Source organism: Somniosus microcephalus, chromosome 20 (genome assembly GCF_052327205.1).
Source record: "Somniosus microcephalus isolate GS21.2 chromosome 20, FLI_Smic_1.0, whole genome shotgun sequence".
NCBI lineage: Eukaryota > Metazoa > Chordata > Chondrichthyes > Squaliformes > Somniosidae > Somniosus > Somniosus microcephalus.
Window position 1 is genome coordinate 10,829,774 of NC_141006.1, and position 26,388 is coordinate 10,856,161.

General features: G+C 53.0%; 1 protein-coding gene across 1 annotated transcript in view; it reads right to left on the reverse strand.

Annotated features, from left to right (window-relative positions):
• Positions 1 to 22,190, reverse strand: part of LOC147103057 (hippocalcin-like protein 4) — a 40,012-nt gene extending 17,822 nt beyond the window's left edge. Inside the window, exon 1 of the mRNA XM_085962330.1 lies at positions 21,948 to 22,190. The gene's annotated coding sequence lies outside the window, so the exon portion shown is untranslated. The remainder of the gene's footprint in view (positions 1 to 21,947) is intronic.
• Positions 22,191 to 26,388: the final 4,198 nt, after the last annotated feature.

Genomic DNA, 26,388 nt, shown 5'->3' on the forward strand with positions numbered 1-26,388 from the left:
ATGTGGCTGATCCAGTTGAGTTTCTGATCAATGGTGACCCCCAGAATATTGATGGTGAGGGATTCCAAGATGCTAACACCGTAGAATGTCATGGGAATATATTGGCCCAGAAATTCGGGTCGGGGGCTTCCCGCGGGTGCAAACCCCCCGACCTGCACTTATCTAGCGCGCTGGCCGTTGAGCTGTGGGCCCGTGTGGAATTCCGACCCTGGGCCTGCTCCAGCTGCCGGCGCGCAGTGCTTGCGTATCCCAGGGGCGCAGTTTGTTCGATGCGTCCCCTGGAATCACGTGCGCCATGGAGAGCCAATGGTAGCAGGGAATGCTTCATTCATAAGTTTGACAGGAAGAGCTGTCAAACCTATAAATACTGTAAGTCCTAAAACATCACTAAAACTTCAAATAAATTTTTTTAAATCACATTTTTAAAATAACTATAAATTACATGAAATAACTATTTTAAACAATAATTTAAATTTTTGAAAAAATGAATTACATTTTCTAACGAGGCTAAAAATAAACTTACCTTTCTTTAAAGTATTTAAAAATAATAAACCTGTGGAAAAAATGTTTTAATTTTAATTAATTCACCACTTACCTTGTTAAAAGCAGGCCTTGCACCTGCTTTTTAAAAGTGTAACTGCTGGAGACTTACCCTCCCGGAAAAACCTGGGAAAAAAACGTAAGTTCGATGCGCACGCGCTGCCTCTCCGGCGCACGCGTTCCACCTGTCAACCCCTTCTTTCAGGGGAACGGAAGTGCCGGTTTCCCGTGCATGCGCAGTGCATGCACGAAACCGGCACTTCCATTGGGCTGACGGGTGAGTACCCCGTGCGTACTCACCCGTGGAGACCCGAATTTCTGGGCCATTGTCTTCTGCATGAGTTGTTCAATGAAGCCCTTTCTGTCTGAGCGGGACAGTGTAAGCAGTCCTGTGCACTAATTGAGGATTAGGGAGTCTCCAGTGTCTGACATTTCACCCTCAACTAAATAGTTAACTGATCAGTCCTCACATTGCTGTTTATGGGATCTTGCTGTGCCACATGTATCTACATGAACTTTAAAGAAATTCATTGTGATATTTGGACAGCAGCACAGAGTACTGTGAGAATGGAACACTGCACATCAACCCATAGGAACACAGGAACAGGAGGAGGCCATTCAGCTGCTTGTGCCTATTCTGCCATTCAATAAGATAATGGCTGATCTGTATCTTAGCTCTATCTACCCGCCTTAGTTCCATAACCTTTAATACCCTTGCCTAACAAAATCTATCAGTTTTGAAATGTTCAATTGACCCCCGGCCTCAACAGCTTTTTGGGGAGAGAGATCCAGATTTCCACTGCCCTTTGTGTGAAGAAACGCTTCCTGACATCACCCCTGAACGGCCGAGCTCTGATTTTAAGGTTATACCTTGTTCTGGATTCTCTCACCAGTAGAAGTAGTTTTTCTCTATCTACCCTCTCAACTCCTTTCATCATCTTAAACAATTAAATCACCCCTTAATCTTCTATGCTCTAGGGAATATGCGGATAGGATACAGTGATGGGAATAGTGATGGGATACACTGATGGAAGCAGTGATGGGATACATGGATGGGATACATGGATGGGATGGGATACAGCAGACATGGGCGGAACCGGAGCGGCAGCGGGAGCAGAATAAAGAGCGCGGTGAGAGGAGGCCTGAGAGCAGAGCCAGCGGACATGGGTGGAACCGGAGCGGCAGCGGGAGCAGAATAAAGAGCACGGCGAGAGGAGGCCTGAGAGCAGAGCCAGCGGGGGAGGAGCAGCGAGGCTCCGATTCAATAACAAAAAAATCAAAGTGTGACGTCACAGGTTAGCAGGTAGGTGATTGGTGGTATTTCTTTTCTCTTAGGACTGAGGGCTAAGTTACAGCAAAGACAGATAACATAGAACTAAATAAACTTATTTTAATAAATGTAATAAATTAAACAAGGTTATTACCTAGTTTACCTAGATTAAAAACTATAAATAGACAATTGATTGATATTTACGTAATTAATTAAATAAAATCCAATCGAGATGGCAGGGCAGGTGATGTGTTGCAGCTGCAGCATGTGGGAGCTGGTGGACACCAGTGTGATCCAGGGCGACCACATCTGCAGCAAGTGTCTGCAGCTCGAGGAACTTCGGCTCAGAGTTGATGAGCTGGAGTCCGAGCTTCGGACACTGCGATACCTCAGGGAGGGGGAGAGTTACCTGGACACTGTGTTCCAGGAGGCAGTCCCTTTAGATTAAATACTTCAGATTTGGCCAGTGGTCAGGGACAGGAGGGTGTGACTGCAAGTGAGGCAAGTATGGGGATCCAGGAGGTAGCATTGGAGGAGCCTCAGCCCTTGCACTTGTCCAACAGTTACGAGGTTCTTGCAACCTGTGTGGACGAGAGCAGGGACTGCAGGGAGGATGAGCAAACTGACCACGGCACCATGGTACAGGGGCCATTGAAGTGGGGGGTGTAAAAAGGAATGTCGTAGTGGTAGGAGACAGTATAGTTCAGGAGATAGATACTTTTCTCTGCAGCCGAGAGCGTGAGTCCCGAAGGCTGTGTTGCCTGCCTGGTGCCAGGGTTAAGGACATCTCCTCGGGACTGGAAAGAAACTTGGAGTGGGAGGGGGAAGATCCAGTTGTCGTGGTCCATGTAGGAACCAACGACATAGGTAAGACTATGAAAGAGGTTCTGCTGAGGGAGTATGAGCAGCTAGGATCCAAATTAAAAAGCATAACCACAAAGGTAATAATCTCTGGATTACTACTTGAGCCACGAGCAAATTGGCATATGGTCAATAAGATCAGAGAGTTGAATGCGTGGCTCAAGGATTGGTGTGGGAGAAATGGGTTTCGATTCATGGGGCACTGGCACCAGTACTGGGGAAAGAGGGAGCTGTTCCATTGGGACGGCCTTCACGTGAACCATGCTGGGACCAGTGTCCTGGTGAATCAAATAACTAGGGCTGTAGATAGGGTTTTAAACTAAATAGTGAGGGGGGGGGAGGGTTCAGGTGAAGGGGAATTTAGGAAGTTAAAGCGAAAAGGCAGGGCAATAGTGCAGGGTTACGATATGGGCAATGATAACCAGAGTGTGACAGGAAGGGACAGAGGATACAAACTTAAGAGTGCACCAGCAAATAAGGTCAGAGTAGGGAAAAATGATAAAAAGACAAAATTAAAAGCTCTTTATCTGAATGCACGCAGCATTCATAACAAGATAGATGAGTTGACGGCACTAATAGAAATAAATGGGAATGATCTAATAGCCATCAGAGACGGGGTTGCAATGTGACCAAGGCTGGGAACTGAATATTCAGGGGTATTTGACATTTTGGAAGGATAGACAGAAAGGAAAAGGAGGTGGGGTAGCTCTGATAATAAAGGATGAGATCAGTACTATAGTGAGAAATGATCTTGGCTCAGAAGTTCCAGATGTTGAATCAATTTGGGTGGAGCTAAGAAATAATAAGGGAAAGAAGGCCCTGGTGGGAGTAGTCTATAGGCCCCCTAACACTAGCTACACTATCGGACAGAGTACAAATCAAGTAATAATGGGGGCTTGTAAGAAAGGTACTGCAATAATCGTGGGCAATTTTAATCTTCATATAGATTGGACAAATCAAATTGGCAAAAGCAGCCTTGAGGACGAGTTCATAGAGTGTATTCGGGACAGTTTCTTAGAACAATACGTTGTTGAACCAACCAGGGAACAGGCTATTGGATCTGGTAATGTGAAATGAAACAGGATTAATTAATGATCTCATAGTAAAGAATCCTCTTGGGAAGAGTGATCATAACATGATATAATTCCACATTCAGTTTGAAGCTGAGAAATTTGGGTCTGAAGCTAAAGTATTAAACTTAAATAAAGGCAATTACAAAGGTATGAGGAGAGAGTTGGCTAAAGTGGACTGGGAAAATAGATTAGAAGGTAAGACGGTAGAAAAGCAGTGGCAGACATTTAAAGAGATATTTCATGACTCTCAACAAAGATATATTTCAGTGAGAAAGAAAGACTGGAAGAGAAGGATGAACCAACCTTGACTAACCAAGGAAGTTAAGGATGGTATTAAATTGAAAGAAAAGGCAGACAATGTTGCAAAGATTAGAGGTAGGCCAGAAGATTTGAAAATTTTTAGAAACCAGCAAAGGATGACTAAAAAAAATAATAAACATAAGAAATAAGAACATAAGAAATAGGAGCAGGAATAGGCCACTTGGCCCCTCGAGCCTGCTCCGCCATTCGATAAGATCATGGCTGATCTTGGGCTCAAAGCCACCTCCCTGCCCGCTCCTCATAACCCTTCACTCCCTTATCTTGTAAAAATCTGTCTATCTCCACCTTAAATGTATTTAATGACCCAGCCTCCACGGCTCTCTGGGGCAGAGAATTCCTCAGATTTACGACCCTCTGAGAGAAGAAAATCCTCCTCATCTCAGTTCTAAAAGGGCGACCCTTTATTCTGAAAATATGCCCCCGAGTTCTAGATTTCCCCACGAGGGGAAACATCCTCTCTGCATCTACCTTGTCGAGCCCCCTCAGTATCTTATATGTTTCAATAAGATCACCTCTCATTCTTCTAAATTCCAATGAGTATAGGCCCAACCGACTCAACCTTTCCTCATAAGTCAACCCCCTCATCTCAGGAATCAACCTAGTGAATCGTCTCTGAACTGCCTCCAATGCAAGTATATCCTTCCTTAAATAAGGAGACCAAAACTGTACGCAGTACTCCAGGTGTGGTCTCACCAATGCCCTGTACAGTTGTAGCAGGACTTCCCTGCTTTTATACTCCAACTCCTTTGAAGTAAAGGCCAACATTCCATTTGCCTTTTTGATTACTTGCTGTACCTGCAGGCTAACTTTTTGTGTTTCATGCACAAGGACCCCCAGGTCCCTCTGAACTGTAGCATTTTGTAATCTCTCTCTATTTAAATAATAATTTGTTTTTTATTTTTCCTGCCAAAGTGTATAGACTCGCACTTTCCCACATTATACTCCATCTGCCAAATGTTTGCCCACTCACTTAGCCTGTCTATATCCCTTTGCAGATTCTTTGAGTCCTCTGCACAATTTGCTTTCCCACCCATCTTTGTATCATCTGCAAACTTGGCTACATTACACTCGGTCCCTTCATCCAAGTCATTAATGTAGATTGGAAATAGTTGGGGCCCCAGCACCGATCCCTGTGGCACCCCACTAGTTACCGTTTTCCAACCGGAAAATGACCCATTTATCCCGACTCTCTGCTTTCTATTAGTTAGCCAATTCTCTATCCATATGTAACCACCAACTCTGTGAGCTCTTATCTTATGCAGTAACCTTTTATGTGGCACCTTATCAAATGCATTCTGGAAATCCAAATGCACCACATCCACTGGCTCATCCTTATCCACCCTACTCATTACATCCTCACAGAACTCCAGCAAATTTGTTAAACATGATTTCCCTTTCATAACGTATGAAGAGAGATTGGGTCGATTAGGCTTATATTCGCTAGAGTTTAGAAGAATAAGAGGGGATCTCATTGAAACTTATAAAGTTCTAACAGGACTAGACAGACTAGATGCAGGAAGGCTGTTCCCGATGGCGGAGGAGTCCAGAACCAGAGGTCACAGTCTAAGGATAAGGGATAAGCCATTTAGGACTGAGGTGAGAAGGAATTTCTTCACTCAGAGAGTGGTGAACCTGTGGAATTCTCTACCACAGAAGACAGTTGAGGCCAATTCATTAAATATATTCAAGAAGGAGTTAGATATATTTCTTAAGGCTAAGGGGATCAAGGGATATGGGGAGAAAGCAGGGACAGGATATTGAGTTTGGATGATCAGCCATGATCGCATTGAATGGCGGGGCAGGCTCGAGGAGCCGAATGGCCTACTCCTGCTCCTATCTTCTATGTTTCTATAAAACCATGCTGACTCTGCTTGATTGCATTATGACTTTCCAAATGCCCTATTACTGCTTCCTTCATGAAGGACTCCAGCATTTTCCCAACGACAGATGTTAGGTTAACTGGTCTATAGTTTCCTGCTTTCTGTCTCCCTCTTCTTAAATAGGGGCGTTACATTTGCGGTTTTCCAATCCACTGGGACCTCTCCAGAGTCCAGTGAAATTTGGTATATTGCAACCAATGCATCCACTATCTCTGCAGCCACTTCTTTTAAGACCCTGGGATACAGGCCATCTGGTCCTGGGGACTGGTCGTCTTTTAGTCCCATTATTTTACCTGGTACTTTTTCCTCAGTGACAGTGATTGTCTTTAGTTCCCCGCTCCCTGTGGCCCCTTGATTGTCCATTATTGGGATGTTGTTAGTGTCTACCGTGAAGACAGATACAAAATATTTGTTCAGAGTCTCTGCCATTTCCCCGTTCCCCATTATTAATTCCCTATTCTCATCCTCTAAGGGACCAGTATTTACTTTAGCTACTCTCTAAAGAGGGAGAAAATAGCTTCTGAGAGTAAACTAGCAAGAAATATAAAAACTGACAGTAAGAGCTTCTACAAGTATATAAAAAGGAAGAGAGTAGCTAAAATAAATATTGGTCCCTTAGAGGATGAAACTGGGGAATTAATAATGGGAAACAAGGAAATAGCAGACTTTGAACAAATATTTTGTATCTGTCTTCACAGTAGAGGACACTTAAAACATCCCAGTAATAGTAGAAATTCAAGGGGCAAAAGGGAGGGACGAACTTAAAACAATGACTATCACTAGAGAAAAAGTGCTAGGCAGACTTATGGGTCTAAAGGCTGACAAGTCCCCTGGACCTGATGCCCTGTATCCTAGGGTCTTAAAAGAGGTGGCTATAGAGATAGTGGATGCATTGGTTGTAATCTTCCAAAATTCCCTTGACTCTGGAAAAGTCCCTGCGGATTGGAAAACCGCAAATGTAACACTCTTATTCAAAAAAGGAGGGAGACAGAAAGCAGGAAACTATAGGCCAGTTAGCCTAACATCTGTCATTGGGAAAATGCTGGAATCCATTATTAAGGAAGTAATAGCAGGACATTTAGAAAATCATAATACAATCAAGCAAAGTCAACATGGTTTTATGAAAGGGAAATCGTGTTTGACACATCTATTAGAGTTCTTTGAGGAGGTAACGAGCAGGGTGGATAAAGGGGAACCAGTAGATTTAGCGTATTTGGATTTCTAAAAGGCATTCGATAAGGTGCCACATAAAAGGTTACTGCATAAGATAAGAGTTCATGGTGTTGGGGGTAAAATATTAGATTGGATAAAGGATTGGTTAACTAACAGAAAACAGAGAGTCGGGATAAACGGGTCATTTTCAGGATGGCAATCTGTAACTAGTGGGGTGCCACAGGGTTCAGTGCTGGGGCCTCAACTATTTTCAATCTATATTAATGATGACTTGGATGAAGGAAGTGAGTATATTGTAGCCAAATTTGCAGACGATACAAAGATAGATGGGAAAACAAGTTGTGAGGAGGACACAAAGCGTCTGCAAAGGGATATAGATATGGGCAAGATTTTGGCAGATGGAGTATAATGTGGGAAAATGTGAAGTTATCCACTTCGGTAGGAAGAATAGAAAAGAAAAATATTATTTAAATGGAGAAAGACTACAGAATGTGGTGGTACAGAGGGATTTGGGTGTACATGAAACACAAAAAGTTAACATAAAGGTGCAGCAAGTAATTTGGAAGGCAAATGGAATGTTGGCCTTTATTTCAAGGGGGATGGAGTATAAAAGTAGGGAAGTCTTGCTACAACTGTATAGGGTGCTGGTGAGACCACATCTGGAGTACTGCGTACAGTTTTGGTCTCCTTATGTAAGGAGGGATATACTTGCATTGAAGGCAGTTCAGAGAAGGTTCACTAGGTTGATTCCTGGGATGTAAGGGTTGTCTTATGAGGAAAGGTTGAGCAGGCTGGGCCTATACTCACTGGAGTTTAGAAGAATGAGAAGTGATCTTATTGAAACATACAAGATTCTGAGGGGGTTGGACAGGGTAGATGCTGAGAGGATGTTTCCCCTCATTAGGGAATCCAGAACGAGGGGGCATAGTCACAGAATAAGGGGTCGCCCATTTAAAACGGAGATTAGGAGGAATTTCTTCTCTCAGAGGGTCGTGAATCTTTGGAATTCTTTAGCTCAGAGAGCTGTGGAGGCGGAGTCATTGAATATATTCAAGGCTGAGAGAGACAGATTTTCGGCAACAGGGAGTCAAGGGTTATGGGGAGCGGGCAGGAAAGTGGAGTTGAGGCCAAAATCAGATCAGCCATGATCTCATTAAATGGCGGAGCAGGCTCGAGGGGCCGAATGGCCTACTCCTGCTCCTATTGTTCTTATACATGGTTGGGATAAACGGCTGGATACAGTGGCCGGAATTTTTACCTGGAGACCTGCTGGAGCGGGGGTGCTGTTAGCGCGTGGGAAACGCGCAAGTAACTGCAGCATGTCTGTCAGTGGCTTTTTAACCCAGACACTGCATTTGCATCTGAATTCCGGCTTTCCTGACCAATTAGCGTGAGCAGGAGTGATGACGACACGCATGAGTCTATTTCAGCTGAATTATTTAAAGGGACACTGCCAAGTGGATTCAACATGTGGCTGCCAGATAGGTGCAGTGGGGCTACCTAACTGAACCTCGCCATTAGGAGGCCGTCCCGGGCAGCAACGTGTGCCACATCACGTTCCCCCTTCTCCTCCTCCTCCTCCTCCTGTTCCTCCTCTGAAGAGGCACTGCGCTCTGCTCCTCCTGCAGCACCAATCCTTGCTGCTGCGCTATGTTGTGCAGAGTACAGCACACCACGACCATTCTGGAGATCCTGGCTGGTGCTTATTGAAGAGCGCCTCCAGATCTGTCGAGGCACCTGAAGCGCATCTTCAGCATCCCGATTGCTTGCTGAGAAATCATCATATGACTTTGATTGTAGTGTTCTTGGGTCTTATAGCTTGGGCTCCTCACAGGTGCCATCTCCCACGTTTTAAGAGGATAATAGCCCCTGCACAGGTACAGGTGCAAGAGGATTTCCAAGCAGCCAGCCGATAAGTCTGTTGTGAGGTGCAAAGAGCTCAGGGAGGGTGGACTGGTGCAGGACACATGTATCATGGCAGCTTCCTGGGAATCTGGAACACACCTGCATAATGATCTTTTTGTGGCAGGGAGGGGCTGTTGGGGGTGATTGAGGAGTGGACCAGGGTGTCATGGAGGGAACGGTCCCTTCGGAATGCTGAAAGGGGAGGTGAGAGGAAGATATGTTTGGTGGTGGGATCACGCTGGAGGTGGCGGAAATGGAGGAGGATGATCCGTTGAATGTGACGGCTGGTGGGGTGAAAGGTGAGGATAAGGGGAACCCTATCGTGGTTCCGGGAGGGAGGGGAAGGGGTGAGAGCAGAAGTGCGAGAAATAGAATGGACACGGTCAAGGGCCTTGTCAAACACAGTACAGGGGAATCCTTGGTTGAGGAAAAAGGAAGACACATTGGAAGCACTGGTATGGAAGGTGGCATCGTCAGAGCAGATACGACGGAGAGGGAGAAACTGGGAGAATGGAATAGAGTCCTTATAGGAAGCGGTGTGGGAGGAAGTGTAGTCCAGGTAGCTGTGGGAGTCAGTGGGCTTGTAGTGGCTGTTTGTCGATAGCCTAGCCCCAGAGATAGAGACAGAAAAGTCGAGGAAGGGAAGAGTCGGAGATGGACCATGTGCAGGTGAGGGAAGGGTGGAAATTGGAAGCAAAGTGAATGAAATTTTCTAGTTCTGTGAGAGAGCAGGAAACGGCACCAATACAGTCATCAATGTACCGGAAAAAGAGGTGAGCGAGGGGACCTGTGTAGGACTGGAACAAAGAATGTTCCACATATCCCATGAAAAGGCAGGCATAGCTAGGGCCCATGCGGGTTCCCATAGCAACACCTTTAATTTGGAGGAAGTGAGTGGACTCAAAGGAGAAGTTGTTCAATGTGAGAACAAGTTCAGCCAGGTGGAGGAGGGTGGTGGTGGATGGGGACTGGTTGAGCCTCTGTGCAAGGAAGAAGCGGAGTGCCCTCAGGCCATCCTGGTGGGGGACGGAGGTGTAGAGGGATTGGACGTCCATGGTGAAAAGGAGACAGTTGGGGCCAGGAAACTCGAAACTGTTAAAGTGACGGAGGGTGTCGGAAGGGTCGCGGATGTAGATGGGAAGAGACTGGACAAGGGGAGAAAAAAGAGTCGAGATAGGAAGAAATCAGTTCCGTGGAGTAAGAACAGGCTGAAACGATGGGTCTACCAGGGCAGCCCTGTTTGTGGATCTTGGGAAGGAGGTAGAAGAGGGCTGTGCAGGGTTGGGGGACTTTGAGGTTGACAGCCATGGAAGGAAGATCTCCAGAGGAGATGATGTCAGTGACAGTTTTGGAAACAATGGCTTGATGTGACTTCCAAAGTAGTGAGAGTGACTTCCAATGCAGTAGAAATCACCTGCAAAGAACTAGGAGCAAAAGCCTTTCACTTAGGAAAGGAAGCAGGTGCGAAGTCTCAGTACTTATGTAACGTTTTGCCTGTCATTTGTTCAGCCCCCTCACTTGCCATTGTGCTCTCACCTTCTTTTCACTGGCGAGGTCCAGGAAGCCGGGGAAACCCGTGCACGCACAGTTAAAGTTGCAAATCCATGGTAAAAAAGCAATTAATTACCTCTTAACATATTTAAATTGGGAACCCGCCTCTCCCAGGTATTGCGGATGTCGACGGGTGGGAGCTGGCATCCCGACGCGCTGTCAATTTCAACGCTTTTAACCACCCACTCGCTCTCCAACCCACTCGCCCTCCAACCCACTCGCCCTCCAACCCACTCGCCCTCCAACCCACTCGCCCTCCAACCCACTCGCCCTCGAACCAACGCGCCCTCGAACCAACTCGCCCTCGAACCCACTCGCCCTCGAACCCACTCGCCCTCGAACCCACTCGCTCTCGAACCCACTCGCCCTCGAACCCGCTCGCTCTGGAACCCGCTCGCCCTCGAACCCGCTCGCCCTCGAACCCGCTCGCCCTCCAACCCACTCGCCCTCAAACCCACTCGCCCTCCAACCCACTCGCCCTCCTACCCACTCGCCCTCCGACCCACTCGCCCTCCGACCCACTCGGCCTCGGACCCACTCGCCCTCCGACCCACTCGCCCTCCGACCCACTCGCCCTCCGACCCACTCGCCCTCCGACCCACTCGCCCTCCGACCCACTCGCCCTCCGACCCACTCGCCCTCCGACCCACTCGCCCTCCGACCCACTCGCTCTCCAACCCACTCGCCCTCCAACCCACTCGCCCTCCAACCCACTCGCTCTCCAACCTACTCGCGCTCTAACCCACTCGCTCTCCAACCCACTCGCCCGCCATCCCACTCGCCCTCGAACCCACTCGCTCTCCCACCCACTCGCTCTCCCACCCACTCGCCCTCCCACCCACACGCCCTCCAACCCACTCGCCCTCCAACCCACTCGCCCTCCAACCCACTCGCCCTCCAACCCACTCGCCCTCCAACCCACTCGCCCTCCAACCCACTCGCTCTCCAACCCACTCGCTCTCCAACCCACTTGCCCTCGAACCCACTCGACCACCAACCCACACGCCCTCCAACTCACTCGCCTTCGAACCCACTCGCCCTCCAACCCACTCGCCCTCGAACCCACTCGCCCTCGAACCAACTCGCCCTCGAACCCACTCGCTCTGGAACCCACTCGCCCTCGAACCCACTCGCCCTGGAACCCACTCGCCCTCGAACCCACTCGCCCTCGAACCCACTCGCCCTCGAACCCACTCGCCCTCGAACCAACTCGCCCTCGAACCAACTCGCCCTCGAACCCACTCGCCCTCCAACCCACTCGCCCTCCAACCCACTCGCCCTCCAACCCACTCGCCCTCCAACCCACTCGCCCTCCAACCCACTCGCTCTCCAACCCACTCGCCCTCCAACCCACTCGCCCTCCAACCCACTCGCCCTCCAACCCAATCGCCCACCAACCCACTCGCCCTCCAACCCACTCGCCCTCCAACCCACTCGCCCTCCAACCCACCCGCCCTCGAACCCACTCGCTCTCCAACCCACTCGCCCTCGAACCCACTCGACCTCCAACCCACTCGATCTCGAACCCACTCGCCCTCGAACCCACTCGCCCTCGAACCCACTCGCCCTCGAACCCACTCGCCCTCGAACCAACTCGCCCTCGAACCCACTCGCCCTCCAACCCACTCGCCCTCCAACCCACTCGCCCTCCAACCCACTCGCCCTCCAACCCACTCGCCCTCCAACCCACTCGCCCTCCAACCCACTCGCTCTCCAACCCACTCGCCCTCCAACCCACTCGCCCTCCAACCCACTCGCCCTCCAACCCAATCGCCCACCAACCCACTCGCCCTCCAACCCACTCGCCCTCCAACCCACTCGCCCTCCAACCCACCCGCCCTCGAACCCACTCGCTCTCCAACCCACTCGCCCTCGAACCCACTCGACCTCCAACCCACTCGACCTCGAACCCACTCGCCCTCGAACCCACTCGCCCTCGAACCAACTCGCCCTCAAACCCACTCGCCCTCGAACCCACTCGCTCTCGAACCCACTCGCCCTCGAACCCACTCGCCCTCGAACCCACTCGCTCTGGAACCCACTCGCCCTCCAACCCACTCGCCCTCGAACCCACTCGCCCTCCAACCCACGTGCCCTCCAACCCACTCGCCCTCCAACCCACTCGCCCTCCAACCCACTCGCCCTCCAACCCACTCGCCCTCCAACCCACTCGCCCTCCAACCCACTCGCCCTCCAACCTACTCGCCCTCCCACCCACTCGCTCTGGAACCCACTCGCCCTCCAACCCACTCGCCCTCCAACCCACTCGCCCTCCAACCCACTCGCCCTCCAACCCACTCGCCCTCCAACCCACTCGCCCTCCAGCCCACTCGCCCTCCAACCCACTCGCCCTCCAACCCACTCGCTCTCCAACCCACTCGCTCTCCAACCCACTCCAACCCACTCGCTCTCCAACCCACTCGCCCTCCAACCCACTCGCCCTCCAAACCACTCGCCCTCGAACCCACTCGCCCTCCAACCCACTCGCCCTCCAACCCACTCGCCCTCCAACCCACTCGCCCTCCAACCCACTCGCCCGCCAACCCACTCGCCCTCCAACCCACTCGCCCTCCAACCCACTCGCCCTCCAACCCACTCGCCCTCCAACCCACTCGCCCTCCAACCCTCTCGCCCTCCCACCCACTCGCCCTCCCACCCACTCGCCCTCCAACCCACTCGCCCTCCAACCCACTCGCCCTCAGAAATCACAGAAATCACAGAAACCTCACAGTGCAGATAGAGGCCATTTCGGCCCATCGAGCCTGCACCGACACATATCCCACCCGATCCCCGTAACCCCACGTATTTAATCCCCCTAACACTAAGGGTCAATTTTTTTATCATAGCCAATCAACCTAACCCGCACATCTTTGGACTGTGGGAGGAAACCGGAGCACCCGGAGGAAACCCACGCAAACACGGGGAGAATGTGCAAACTCCACACAGACAGTCACCCGAGGCCGGATTCGACCCACTCCAACCCACTCGCCCTCCAACACACTCGCCCTCCAACACACTCGCCCTCCAACACACTCGCCCTCCAACCCACTCGCCCTCCAACCCACTCGCCCTCCAACCCACTCGCCCTCCAACCCACTCGCCCTCCAACCCACTCGCCCTCCAACCCACTCGCCCTCAAACCCACTCGCCCTCCAACCCACTCGACCTCCAACCCACTCGCCCTCCAACCCACTCGCCCTCCAACCCACTCGCCCTCCAACCCACTCACCCTCGAACCCACTGTGGTAAACCACTGTTTGTTATTGTTGTTGTTGTTGTTGTTGTTGCACACTGTTGTGCCTATGCATGCCTCAGCTGACTCCGCCCCTGGCTCCACCCACATGCCCGGGTATAAAGGTGACTGCTCTGCAGCCCCCTGCCCTTTTGGATACCAGGCAACCACGAGAGGCATGCTCTGTTCTTTGCTAATAAAAGCCTGTTAATTAACTCTCTGTCTTTTATGAGGAATTGATAGTGTATCAATTTTATTAGCAAAGCAAAATGTCGGGTCCGAATACTGAACAGCAGGAGCTGCATCAACCGACGGCGCCAAACGCTGAGCAGCAGGCGCTGCTGCGAGCCCTCAGACCAACATGCCTGGACCTAGACCCCCAAGAAGCGGGTTCGGCTACCAAATTCGCACAATGGCTGCGTTGCTTCGAGGCTTACCTGCAAGCCTCAACTGTGACCCTAGACGAAAACAAGCTGAAAATCCTGGCCTCAAAGGTGAGCCACCAAGTTTATACTCTAATCCAGGACGCGACGACCTACGCGGCGGCTATCGGTCTGCTTAAAGGGCAATACGCACGCCCGGTAAATACGGTCTATGCCAGGCACCTCTTAAGATCCCGCAGACAGCAGCCCGGGGAATCGGTGGAGGCTTTCCTACGGGCACTGCGGATACTCGGCCGAGGCTGCGATTGCAAAGAAGTATCAGCTGCAGCACACAAGGAGGGACTGATCCGAGATGCTTTCGTTGCGGGTCTAAGGTCCGACTACTCCCGGCAGAGACTGTTGGAGAAGGGAGAAATAGACCTGAAAAAGGCAGTGCCCCTCGCGCTCTCGCTCGACGCGGCCCATAGGAATATGGACGCTTTCTCCCCTAACCGCTCCGCACCGTGGACACCGCAACCTTGGGTCATGGGACCGCCACCTCCAACTGCTGCAGCGATGTCCAAGGCACAGAAATGTTATTTTTGTGGCCAGGCAAAACACCCCAGAGCACGCTGCCCGGCGAAAAACGCCACCTGCTCCGGCTGCGGGAAGAAAGGACACTATGTCAGCGCCTGCAAAGGCAAAACTGCTAACGCCAGCAGCGCCGCGTGCGAACCGTGGGGGCAGCCATCTTGTCCGCCATCTTGGGCTCCCCCAGCCGCGTGGGGATCGGGATCATGGGCGCCGCCATTTTGTCCGCCATCTTGGACGCCTCCAACTTCAATCACGGGGGACCCGGACTCAACCACCGCCTCATCTGAAGACCACATCGACTCGCTTGACCATACGCTGGCCTCCGTGACGCTGGACCAATCTCTCCCTCATCAACTGTCCAGGTCCATGATGGACATTACGGTAAACGGCCGCGCCACTACCTGCCTTTTTGACAGTGGGAGCACGGAGAGTTTTATCCACCCCGACACGGTGCGCAGTTACTCTCTCCAGGTCCTGCCGACGCGCCATCGGATCTCTATGGCTTCCAAAGCCCAGTCAGCGGACGTCGGTGGCTACTGTGTGGTGACCCTTTCGGTACGGGGCACAGAATACAAAAATTTTAAACTTCTGGTCCTGCCCCATCTCTGCGCTGCCGTTCTACTGGGGTTGGATTTTCAGTGCCACCTTAAAAGTGTCACATTAGCGTACGACGGACCCCTCCCCCCACTCACAGTCTGCAGCCAGCAGCTTTTAAATCGCCCGCCGCGCACCATCTGCAGCCTCTCTACCCTTAAAGTCTTCCCCCCCCTCCTTGTTCGCTAACCTCACATGCGACTGTAAGCCCATCGCTACTAAAAGCAGGCGTTACAGTGCCGGGGATAGGAGTTTCATTAAATCCGAGGTAGCAAGACTCCTGAAGGAAGGGATTATTGAGAGTAACACCAGCCCATGGCGAGCACAAGTGGTGGTGGTGAAGACTGGCGGAAAACAGCGCCTAGTTATTGACTACAGCCAGACGATCAATCGCTACACCCAGTTGGAAGCATACCCACTCCCCCGCATATCTGACATGGTCAATCAGATAGCACAATACCGGGTGTTCTCGACGATTGATCTGAAGTCGGCATACCACCAGCTCCCCATCAGGGCTGAGGACTGCCAGTACACAGCTTTTGAAGCTGACAGTCGTCTCTACCACTTCCTCAGAGTTCCCTTCGGCGTCACCAACGGGGTTTCAGTCTTCCAACGGGAGATGGACCGGATGGTTGACCAGAACACGCTCCAGGCCACTTTCCCCTATCTAGACAATGTCACCATCTGCGGCCACGACCAGCAGGACCATGATGTTAACCTAGAGAAATTCCTCCGTACGGCCCAGCGGCTGAATCTAACATACAACAAGGACAAATGTATGTTTCGCACCACGCGCCTCGCCATTCTTGGCTGTGTAGTGGAGAACGGAGTCATCGGCCCCGACCCCGACAGAATGCGCCCCCTTATGGAGCTCCCCCTCCCCCACTGCCAAAAAGCACTGAAGAGATGCCTAGGGTTTTTCTCGTACTATGCTCAGTGGGTGCCCAACTATGCGGACAAAGCCAGACCCCTCATCAAGTCCACCTCCTTCCCCCTGACAGCAGAGGCATGTGCAGCCTTCACTCTCATAAAAAGAGATATTGCGAAGGCCACAATGCACGCAGTGGATGAGTCCATCCCTTTCCAAGTGGAGAGCGACGCATCCGACTTTGCCCTAGCTGCAACCCTTAACCAGGCGGGGAGACCCGTGGCCTTTTTCTCAAGGACCCTCCAGGGCCCCGAGATTCGACACTCTTCTGTCGAAAAGGAGGCTCAGGCCATTGTGGAAGCTGTGCGACATTGGAGGCATTACCTGGCCGGAAAACGATTTACCCTGCTCACTGACCAGCGTTCAGTAGCTTTTATGTTTAATAATAAGCAGAGGGGCAAAATCAAGAATGACAAGATCTTGAGGTGGAGAATCGAACTCTCGACCTACAATTACGATATCTTGTACCGGCCCGGGAAACTCAATGAGCCCCGAGATGCCCTATCACGTGGTACATGCGCCAACGCGCAGGTTGATAGACTGAAGACCCTCCACAATGACCTCTGCCACCCGGGGGTCACCAGGTTCTCCCATTTCATCAAATCCCGTAACCTGCCCTACTCCATCGAGGAGGTCAGGACCTTGACCAGGAACGGCCAAATCTGTGCCGAGTGCAAACCGCATTTTTATAGGCCAGACAGAGCGAGCCTGATCAAAGCCACGCGCCCCTTTGAGCGGCTGAGCGGCGATTTTAAAGGGCCCCTCCCCTCCTCTGACCGCAATGTGTACTTCCTCAATATAATTGACGAGTACTCCCGTTTCCCGTTTGCCATCCCTTGCTCAGACATGACCAGTACCACGGTCATTAAATGTCTGAATGACCTCTTCGCCTTGTTCGGTTTCCCTAGCTATATCCATAGCGACAGGGGCTCATCCTTTATGAGCGACGAACTTCGTCAGTACCTGCTATCGAGAGGTATTGCTACAAGCAGGACCACCAGCTACAACCCCCGGGGGAATGGCCAGGTGGAAAGAGAGAATGCGACGGTCTGGAAGGCAGTCCTTTTAAACTTGAAATCTAAGGGCCTTCCGACCTCTCGCTGGCAGGAGGTCCTCCCTGCGGCGCTCCATTCCATTCAGTCACTGCTCTGTACAGCCACCAATGCCACCCCTCATGAGAGAATGTTCTCCTTCCCCAGGAAGTCCACATCGGGGATCTCGTTACCGACATGGCTGACTTCTCCAGGACCCGTCCTACTGCGGAAGCACGTGAGGTCCCATAAGACGGACCCCCTGGTCGAGAGGGTGAGCCTCCTCCACGCCAACCCTCAGTATGCTTACGTGGTGTACCCGGACGGGCGGGAGGACACAGTCTCCATACGAGACCTCGCACCTTCGGGTGCTCCCGAAACACTTTCTTCGCCACCCACCACTACCCACGCGTACCCCCAGTATGCTTACGTAGCGTACCCGGACGGGCGGGAGGACACTGCCTCCACACGAGACCTCGCACCTTCGGGTGCCCCTGAGACACCACCATCGCCACCCACCACTACCCACACCCCGACCCCTGTAGACGGCATGCCGCAGCCCCAGGACCCGCCATTGACTACGCAACCTCTCATCAACGAGACGCCAGGTTCGGCGTTGGATGCTGCATCATCACCGCCGCTGCTACAACGATCAGGACGGCATACAAGGCCACCTGATAGACTTAACTACACGAACCTTTAGTTTACACGAACTTTTAGTACGCTTCACCCCGCCGGACTCAATTTTAAACAAGGGGTGAATGTGGTAAACCACTGTTTGTTATTGTTGTTGTTGTTGTTGCACACTGTTGTGCCTATGCATGCCTCAGCTGACTCCGCCCCTGGCTCCACCCACATGCCCGGGTATAAAGGTGACTGCTCTGCAGCCCCCTGCCCTTTTGGATACCAGGCAACCACGAGAGGCATGCTCTGTTCTTTGCTAATAAAAGCCTGTTAATTAACTCTCTGTCTTTTATGAGGAATTGATAGTGTATCACCCAGTCGCTCTCCAACCCACTCGCCCTCCAACCCACTCGCCCTCCAACCCACTCGCCCTCCCACCCACTCGCCCTCCAACCCACTCGCCCTCCAACCCACTCGCCCTCAAACCCACTCGCCCTCAAACCCACTCGCCCTCAAACCCTGTCGCCCTCAAACCCACTCGCCCTCCAACCCACTCGCCCTCCAACCCACTCGCCCTCCAACACACTCACCCTCCAACACACTCGCCCTCCAACACACTCGCCCTCGAACCCACTCGCTCTCCAACCCACTCGCCCTCCAACCCACTCGCCCTCCAACCCACTCGCCCTCGAACACACTCGCCCTCCAACCCACTCGCCCTCCAACCCACTCGTCCTCCAACCCACTCGCCCTCCAACCCAGTCGCCCTCCAACCCACTCGCCCTCCAACCCACTCGCTCTCCAACCCAATCGCCCTCCAACCCACTCGCTCTCCAAACCACTCGCCCTCTAAACCACTCGCCCTCCAACCCACTCGCCCTCCAACCCACTCGCGCTCCAACCCACGCGCCCTCCAACCCACTCGCCCTTCAACCCACTCGCCCTCCAACCCACTCGCCCTCCAACCCACTCGCCCTCCAACCCACTCGCCCTCCAACCCACTCGCCCTCGAACCCACTCGCTCTCCAACCCACTCGCCCTCGAACCCACTCGCTCTCCAACCCACTCGCTCTCCAACCCACTCGCCCTCCAACCCACTCGCCCTCCAACCCACTCGCTCTCCAACCCACTCGCCCTCCAACCCACTCGCCCTCCAATCCACTCGCCCTCCAACCCACTCGCCTTCGAACCCACTCGCCCTCCAACCCACTCGCTCTCCAACCCACTCGCCCTCCAACCCACTCGCCCTCCAACCCACTCGCCCTCCAACCCACTCGCCCTCCAACCCACTCGCCCTCCAACCCACTCGCCCTCCAACCCACTCGCCCTCCAACCCACTCGCCTTTGAACCCACTCGCTCTCCAACCCACTCGCCCTCCAACCCACTCGCCCTCGAACCCACTCGCCCTCCAACCCACTCGCCCTCCAACCCACTCGCCCTGCAACCCACTCGCTCTCTAACCCACTCACCCTCGAACCCACTCGCTCTCCAACCCACTCGCGCTCCAGCCCACTCGCTCTCCAACACACTCCCCCTCCAACCCACTCGCTCTGGAACCCACTCGCCCTCCAACCCACTCGCCCTCCAACCCACTCGCCCTCCAACCCACTCGCCCTCCATCCCACTCGCCCTCCAACACACTCGCCCTCCAACACACTCGCCCTCCAACCCGCTCGCCCTCCAACCCGCTCGCCCTCCAACCCGCTCGCCCTCCAACCGACTCGCCCTCCAACCCACTCGCCCTCCAACCCCCTCGCCCTCCAACCCCCTCGCCCTCCAACCCACTCGCCCTCCAACCCACTCGCCCTCCAACCCACTCGCGCTCCAACCCACGCGCCCTCCAACCCACTCGCCCTCCAACCCACTCGCCCTCCAACCCACTCGCCCTCCAACCCACTCGCCCTCCAACCCACTCGCCCTCCAACCCACTCGCTCTCCAACCCACTCGCCCTCCAACCCACTCGCCCTCCAACCCACTCGCCCTCCAACCCACTCGCCTTCGAACCCACTCGCCCTCCAACCCACTCGCCCTCCAACCCACTCGCCCTCCAACCCACTCGCCCTCCAACCCACTCGCCCTCCAACCCACTCGCTCTCCAACCCACTCGCCCTCCAACCCACTCGCCCTCCAACCCACTCGCCCTCCAACCCACTCGCCCTCCAACCCACTCGCCCTCCAACCCACTCGCCCTCCAACCCACTCGCCCTCCAACCCACTCGCCCTCCAACCCACTCGCTCTCCAACCCACTCGCCCTCCAACCCACTCGCCCTCGAACCCACTCGCCCTCCAACCCACTCGCCCTGCAACCCACTCGCTCTCTAACCCACTCACCCTCGAACCCACTCGCTCTCCAACCCACTCGCGCTCCAGCCCACTCGCTCTCCAACACACTCCCCCTCCAACCCACTCGCTCTGGAACCCACTCGCCCTCCAACCCACTCGCCCTCCAACACACTCGCCCTCCAACACACTCGCCCTCCAACCCATTCGCTCTCCAACCCCCTCGCCCTCCAACCCGCTCGCCCTCCAACCCGCTCGCCCTCCAACCCGCTCGCCCTCCAACCCCCTCGCCCTCCAACCCCCTCGCCCTCCAACCCACTCGCCCCCCAACCCCCTCGCCCTCCAACCCGCTCGCCCTCCAACCCGCTCGCCCTCCAACCCGCTCGCCCTCCAACCCGTTCGCCCTCCAACCCCCTCGCCCTCCAACCCGCTCGCCCTCCAACCCGCTCGCCCTCCAACCCGCTCGCCCTCCAACCCACTCGCTCTCCAACCCACTCGCCCTCGAACCCACTCGCTCTCCAACCCACTCGCTCTGGAACCCACTCGCCCTCCAACTCGCTCGCCCTCCAACCCGCTCGCCCTCCTACCCACTCGCCCTCCAACCCATTCGCTCTCCAACCCCCTCGCCCTCCAACCCGCTCGCCCTCGAACCCGCTCGCCCTCCATCCCGCTCGCCCTCCAACCCGCTCGCCCTCCAACCCGCTCGCCCTCCAACCCACTCGCCCTCCAACCCACTCGCTGTGGAACCCACTCGCCCTCAAACCCACTCGCTCTCGAACCCACTCGCCCTCCAACCCACTCGCCCTCCAACCCACTCGCCCTCCAACCCACTCGCCCTCCAACCCACTCGCTGTGGAACCCACTCGCCCTCAAACCCACTCGCTCTCGAATCCACTCGCCCTCCAACCCACTCGCCCTCCAACCCACTCGCCCTCCAACCCACTCGCCCTCCAACCCACTCACCCTCCAACCCACTCGCTCTGTGCAGTAAATTTCCCCCACATGATGTGAAACACAGATGGGAAGCAGTGATGCGATACGGCAATGGAAAAAATGGACAGGATATAGTGATGGGAAACATCGATGGAATACAGTGATGGGATACAGGGATTGGATTTAGGAGTATGATACACAGATGGGATTCAGGAATGTGACACACGGATGGGATACAGCGATTAGATTCAGGAATGTGATACACGGATGGGATACAGGGATGGGATACACGGATGGGATACAGGGATGGGACACAGGGGTGGGATACAGGGATGGGATACAGGGATGGGACACACGGATGTGACACATGGATGGGATACACGGATGGGATACACTGATGGGATACAGGGATGGGACACACGGGTGGGATACAGGGATGGGATACACGGATGTGACACATGGATGGGATACACGGATGGGATACACTGATGGGATACAGGGATGGGATACACTGATGGGATACAGGGATGGGACACACAGGTGGGATACAGGGATGGGATACACGGATGGGTTACCCGGGTGGGATACAGGGATGGGATACACGGATGGGACACACGGGTGGGATACACGGATGGGACACACGGGTGGGATACAGGGATGGGATTCACGGATGGGACACACGGGTGGGATACAGTGCTGGCTTGCTCGAGCACACATCACACAGGGGAGGGTCCGCAGGGGCAGCCCGCTCCGATACCGCACACAGGCTCGGGGCCGGGCTCCAGCTCTTACCGTCAGTCGGGAGCTGCTCCTGCAATGGCTCTGAGGCTGGCTGGTTTGTGCCGCACTCGCCGGTGTATCCGCAGATTCCGGGGTTGCCGCAGATTCCGGTGACCCGCACTCTCCGGTGTCCCGCTATTGCCGCAGTCTCCGATTTTTTCGCAGTCGAGTGACTGCTGCACGACACAATACCGCAACGCAATGCTGATGCGCAGCCTGTCCCCGTCTCACCGAATCCCCCAGCATAAGAAGGCGGAAAACCCGGAGAATGAAAGAGAAGGGAGTGAGATTTAGAGATTGAGGGACTGAGAATGTGAGAGTGAGGGACTGAGATTGAGAGAGTGAGGGAATGAGAATGTGAGAGTGAATGACTGAGATTGAGAGAGTGAGGGACTGAGAATGAGAGAGTGAGGGACTGATATTGAGAGAGTGAGGGACTGAGATTGAGAGAGTGAGGGACATGAGAGTGAGGGACTGAGATTGAGAGAGTGAGGGACATGAGAGTGAGGGACTGAGATTGAGAGAATGAGGGACTGAGATTGAGAGAGTGAGGGACTGAGATTGAGAGAGTGAGGGACTGAGATTCAGAGAGTGAGAGACTGAGATTGAGAGAGCGAGGGACTGAGAGTGAGGGACTGAGATTGAGAGAGTGAGGGACTGAGAATGAGAGAATGAGGGACTGAGATTGAGGGACTGAGATTGAGAGAGTGAGGGACTGAGAATGAGAGAATGAGGGACTGAGATTGAGGGACTGAGATTGAGAGAGTGAGGGACTGAGATTGAGAGAGTGAGGGACTGAGATTCAGAGAGTGAGAGACTGAGATTGAGAGAGTGAGGGACTGAGAATGTGAGAGTGAGGGACTGAGATTGAGAGAATGAGGGACTGAGATTGAGAGAGTGAGGGACTGAGATTGAGAGAGTGAGGGACTGAGATTGAGAGAATGAGGGACTGAGATTGAGAGAGTGAGGGACTGAGAATGTGAGAGAGTGAGGGACTGAGAATGAGAGAGTGAGGGACTGAGATTGAGAGAGTGAGGGACTGAGATTGAGAGAATGAGGGACTGAGATTGAGAGAGTGAGGGACTGAGAATGTGAGAGAGTGAGGGACTGAGAATGAGAGAGTGAGGGACTGAGATTGAGAGAGTGAGGGACTGAGATTGAGAGAGTGAGGGACTGAGATTGAGAGAGTGAGGGACTGAGATTGAGAGAGTGAGGGACTGAGAATGTGAGAGAGTGAGGGACTGAGAATGAGAGAGTGAGGGACTGAGATTGAGAGAGTGAGGGACTGTGATTGAGAGAGTGAGGGACTGAGATTGAGAGAGTGAGGGACTGAGATTGAGAGAATGAGGGACTGAGATTGAGAGAGTGAGGGACTGAGATTGAGAGAGTGAGGGACTGAGATTGAGAGAGTGAGGGACTGAGATTGAGAGAGTGAGGGACTGAGATTGAGAGTGTGAGGGACTGAGAATGTGAGAGAGTGAGGGACTGAGAATGAGAGAGTGAGGGACTGAGAATGTGAGAGTGAGGGACTGAGATTGAGAGAGTGAGGGACTGAGATTGAGAGAGTGAGGGACTGAGAATGGGAGAGTGAGGGACTGAGATTGAGAGAATGAGGGACTGAGAATGTGAGAGTGAATGACTGAGATTGAGAGAGTGAGGGACTGAGATTGAGAGAGTGAGGGACTGAGATTGAGAGAGTGAGGGACTGAGATTGAGAGAGTGAGGGACTGAGATTGAGAGAGTGAGGGACTGAGAATGAGAGAGTGAGGGACTGAGATTGAGAGAGTGAGGGACTGGGAATGAGAGAGTCAGGGACTGATATTGAGAGAGTGAGGGACTGAGATTGAGAGAGTGAGGGACATGAGAGTGAGGGACTGAGATTGAGAGAGTGAGGGACATGAGAGTGAGGGACTGAGATTGAGAGAATGAGGGACTGAGATTGAGAGAGTGAGGGACTGAGATTGAGAGAGTGAGGGACTGAGATTCAGAGAGTGAGAGACTGAGATTGAGAGAGTGAGGGACTGAGAGTGAGGGACTGAGATTGAGAGAGTGAGGGACTGAGAATGAGAGAATGAGGGACTGAGATTGAGGGACTGAGATTGAGAGAGTGAGGGACTGAGAATGAGAGAATGAGGGACTGAGATTGAGGGACTGAGATTGAGAGAGTGAGGGACTGAGATTGAGAGAGTGAGGGACTGAGATTGAGAGAGTGAGGGACTGAGATTGAGAGAGTGAGGGACTGAGAATGTGAGAGAGTGAGGGACTGAGAATGAGAGAGTGAGGGACTGAGATTGAGAGAGTGAGGGACTGAGATTGAGAGAATGAGGGACTGAGAATGTGAGAGAGTGAGGGACTGAGAATGAGAGAGTGAGGGACTGAGATTGAGAGAGTGAGGGACTGAGATTGAGAGAGTGAGGGACAGATTGAGAGAGTGAGGGACTGAGATTGAGAGAGTGAGGGACTGAGATTGAGAGAGTGAGGGACTGAGAATGTGAGAGAGTGAGGGACTGAGAATGAGAGAGTGAGGGACTGAGATTGAGAGAGTGAGGGACTGAGAATGAGAGAGTGAGGGACTGAGAATGTGAGAGAGTGAGGGACTGAGAATGAGAGAGTGAGGGACTGAGAATGTGAGAGTGAGGGACTGAGATTGAGAGAGTGAGGGACTGAGATTGAGAGAGTGAGGGACTGAGAATGGGAGAGTGAGGGACTGAGATTGAGAGAATGAGGGACTGAGAATGTGAGAGTGAATGACTGAGATTGAGAGAGTGAGGGACTGAGATTGAGAGAGTGAGGGACTGAGATTGAGAGAGTGAGGGACTGAGATTGAGAGAGTGAGGGACTGAGATTGAGAGAGTGAGGGACTGAGAATGAGAGAGTGAGGGACTGAGATTGAGAGAGTGAGGGACTGAGAATGAGAGAGTCAGGGACTGATATTGAGAGAGTGAGGGACTGAGATTGAGAGAGTGAGGGACATGAGAGTGAGGGACTGAGATTGAGAGAGTGAGGGACATGAGAGAGGGACTGAGATTGAGAGAATGAGGGACTGAGATTGAGAGAGTGAGGGACTGAGATTGAGAGAGTGAGGGACTGAGATTCAGAGAGTGAGAGACTGAGATTGAGAGAGCGAGGGACTGAGAGTGAGGGACTGAGATTGAGAGAGTGAGGGACTGAGAATGAGAGAATGAGGGACTGAGATTGAGGGACTGAGATTGAGAGAGTGAGGGACTGAGAATGAGAGAATGAGGGACTGAGATTGAGGGACTGAGATTGAGAGAGTGAGGGACTGAGATTGAGAGAGTGAGGGACTGAGATTCAGAGAGTGAGAGACTGAGATTGAGAGAGTGAGGGACAGAATGTGAGAGTGAGGGACTGAGATTGAGAGAATGAGGGACTGAGATTGAGAGAGTGAGGGACTGAGATTGACAGAGTGAGGGACTGAGATTGAGAGAATGAGGGACTGAGATTGAGAGAGTGAGGGACTGAGAATGTGAGAGAGTGAGGGACTGAGAATGAGAGAGTGAGGGACTGAGATTGAGAGAGTGAGGGACTGAGATTGAGAGAATGAGGGACTGAGATTGAGAGAGTGAGGGACTGAGAATGTGAGAGAGTGAGGGACTGAGAATGAGAGAGTGAGGGACTGAGATTGAGAGAGTGAGGGACTGAGATTCAGAGAGTGAGAGACTGAGATTGAGAGAGTGAGGGACTGAGAATGTGAGAGTGAGGGACTGAGATTGAGAGAATGAGGGACTGAGATTGAGAGAATGAGGGACTGAGATTGAGAGAGTGAGGGACTGAGAATGTGAGAGAGTGAGGGACTGAGAATGAGAGAGTGAGGGACTGAGATTGAGAGAGTGAGGGACTGAGATTGAGAGAATGAGGGACTGAGATTGAGAGAGTGAGGGACTGAGAATGTGAGAGAGTGAGGGACTGAGAATGAGAGAGTGAGGGACTGAGATTGAGAGAGTGAGGGACTGAGATTGAGAGAGTGAGGGACTGAGATTGAGAGAGTGAGGGACTGAGATTGAGAGAGTGAGGGACTGAGAATGTGAGAGAGTGAGGGACTGAGAATGAGAGAGTGAGGGACTGAGATTGAGAGAGTGAGGGACTGTGATTGAGAGAGTGAGGGACTGAGATTGAGAGAGTGAGGGACTGAGATTGAGAGAATGAGGGACTGAGATTGAGAGAGTGAGGGACTGAGATTGAGAGAGTGAGGGACTGAGATTGAGAGAGTGAGGGACTGAGATTGAGAGAGTGAGGGACTGAGATTGAGAGAGTGAGGGACTGAGAATGTGAGAGAGTGAGGGACTGAGAATGAGAGAGTGAGGGACTGAGAATGTGAGAGTGAGGGACTGAGATTGAGAGAGTGAGGGACTGAGATTGAGAGAGTGAGGGACTGAGAATGGGAGAGTGAGGGACTGAGATTGAGAGAATGAGGGACTGAGAATGTGAGAGT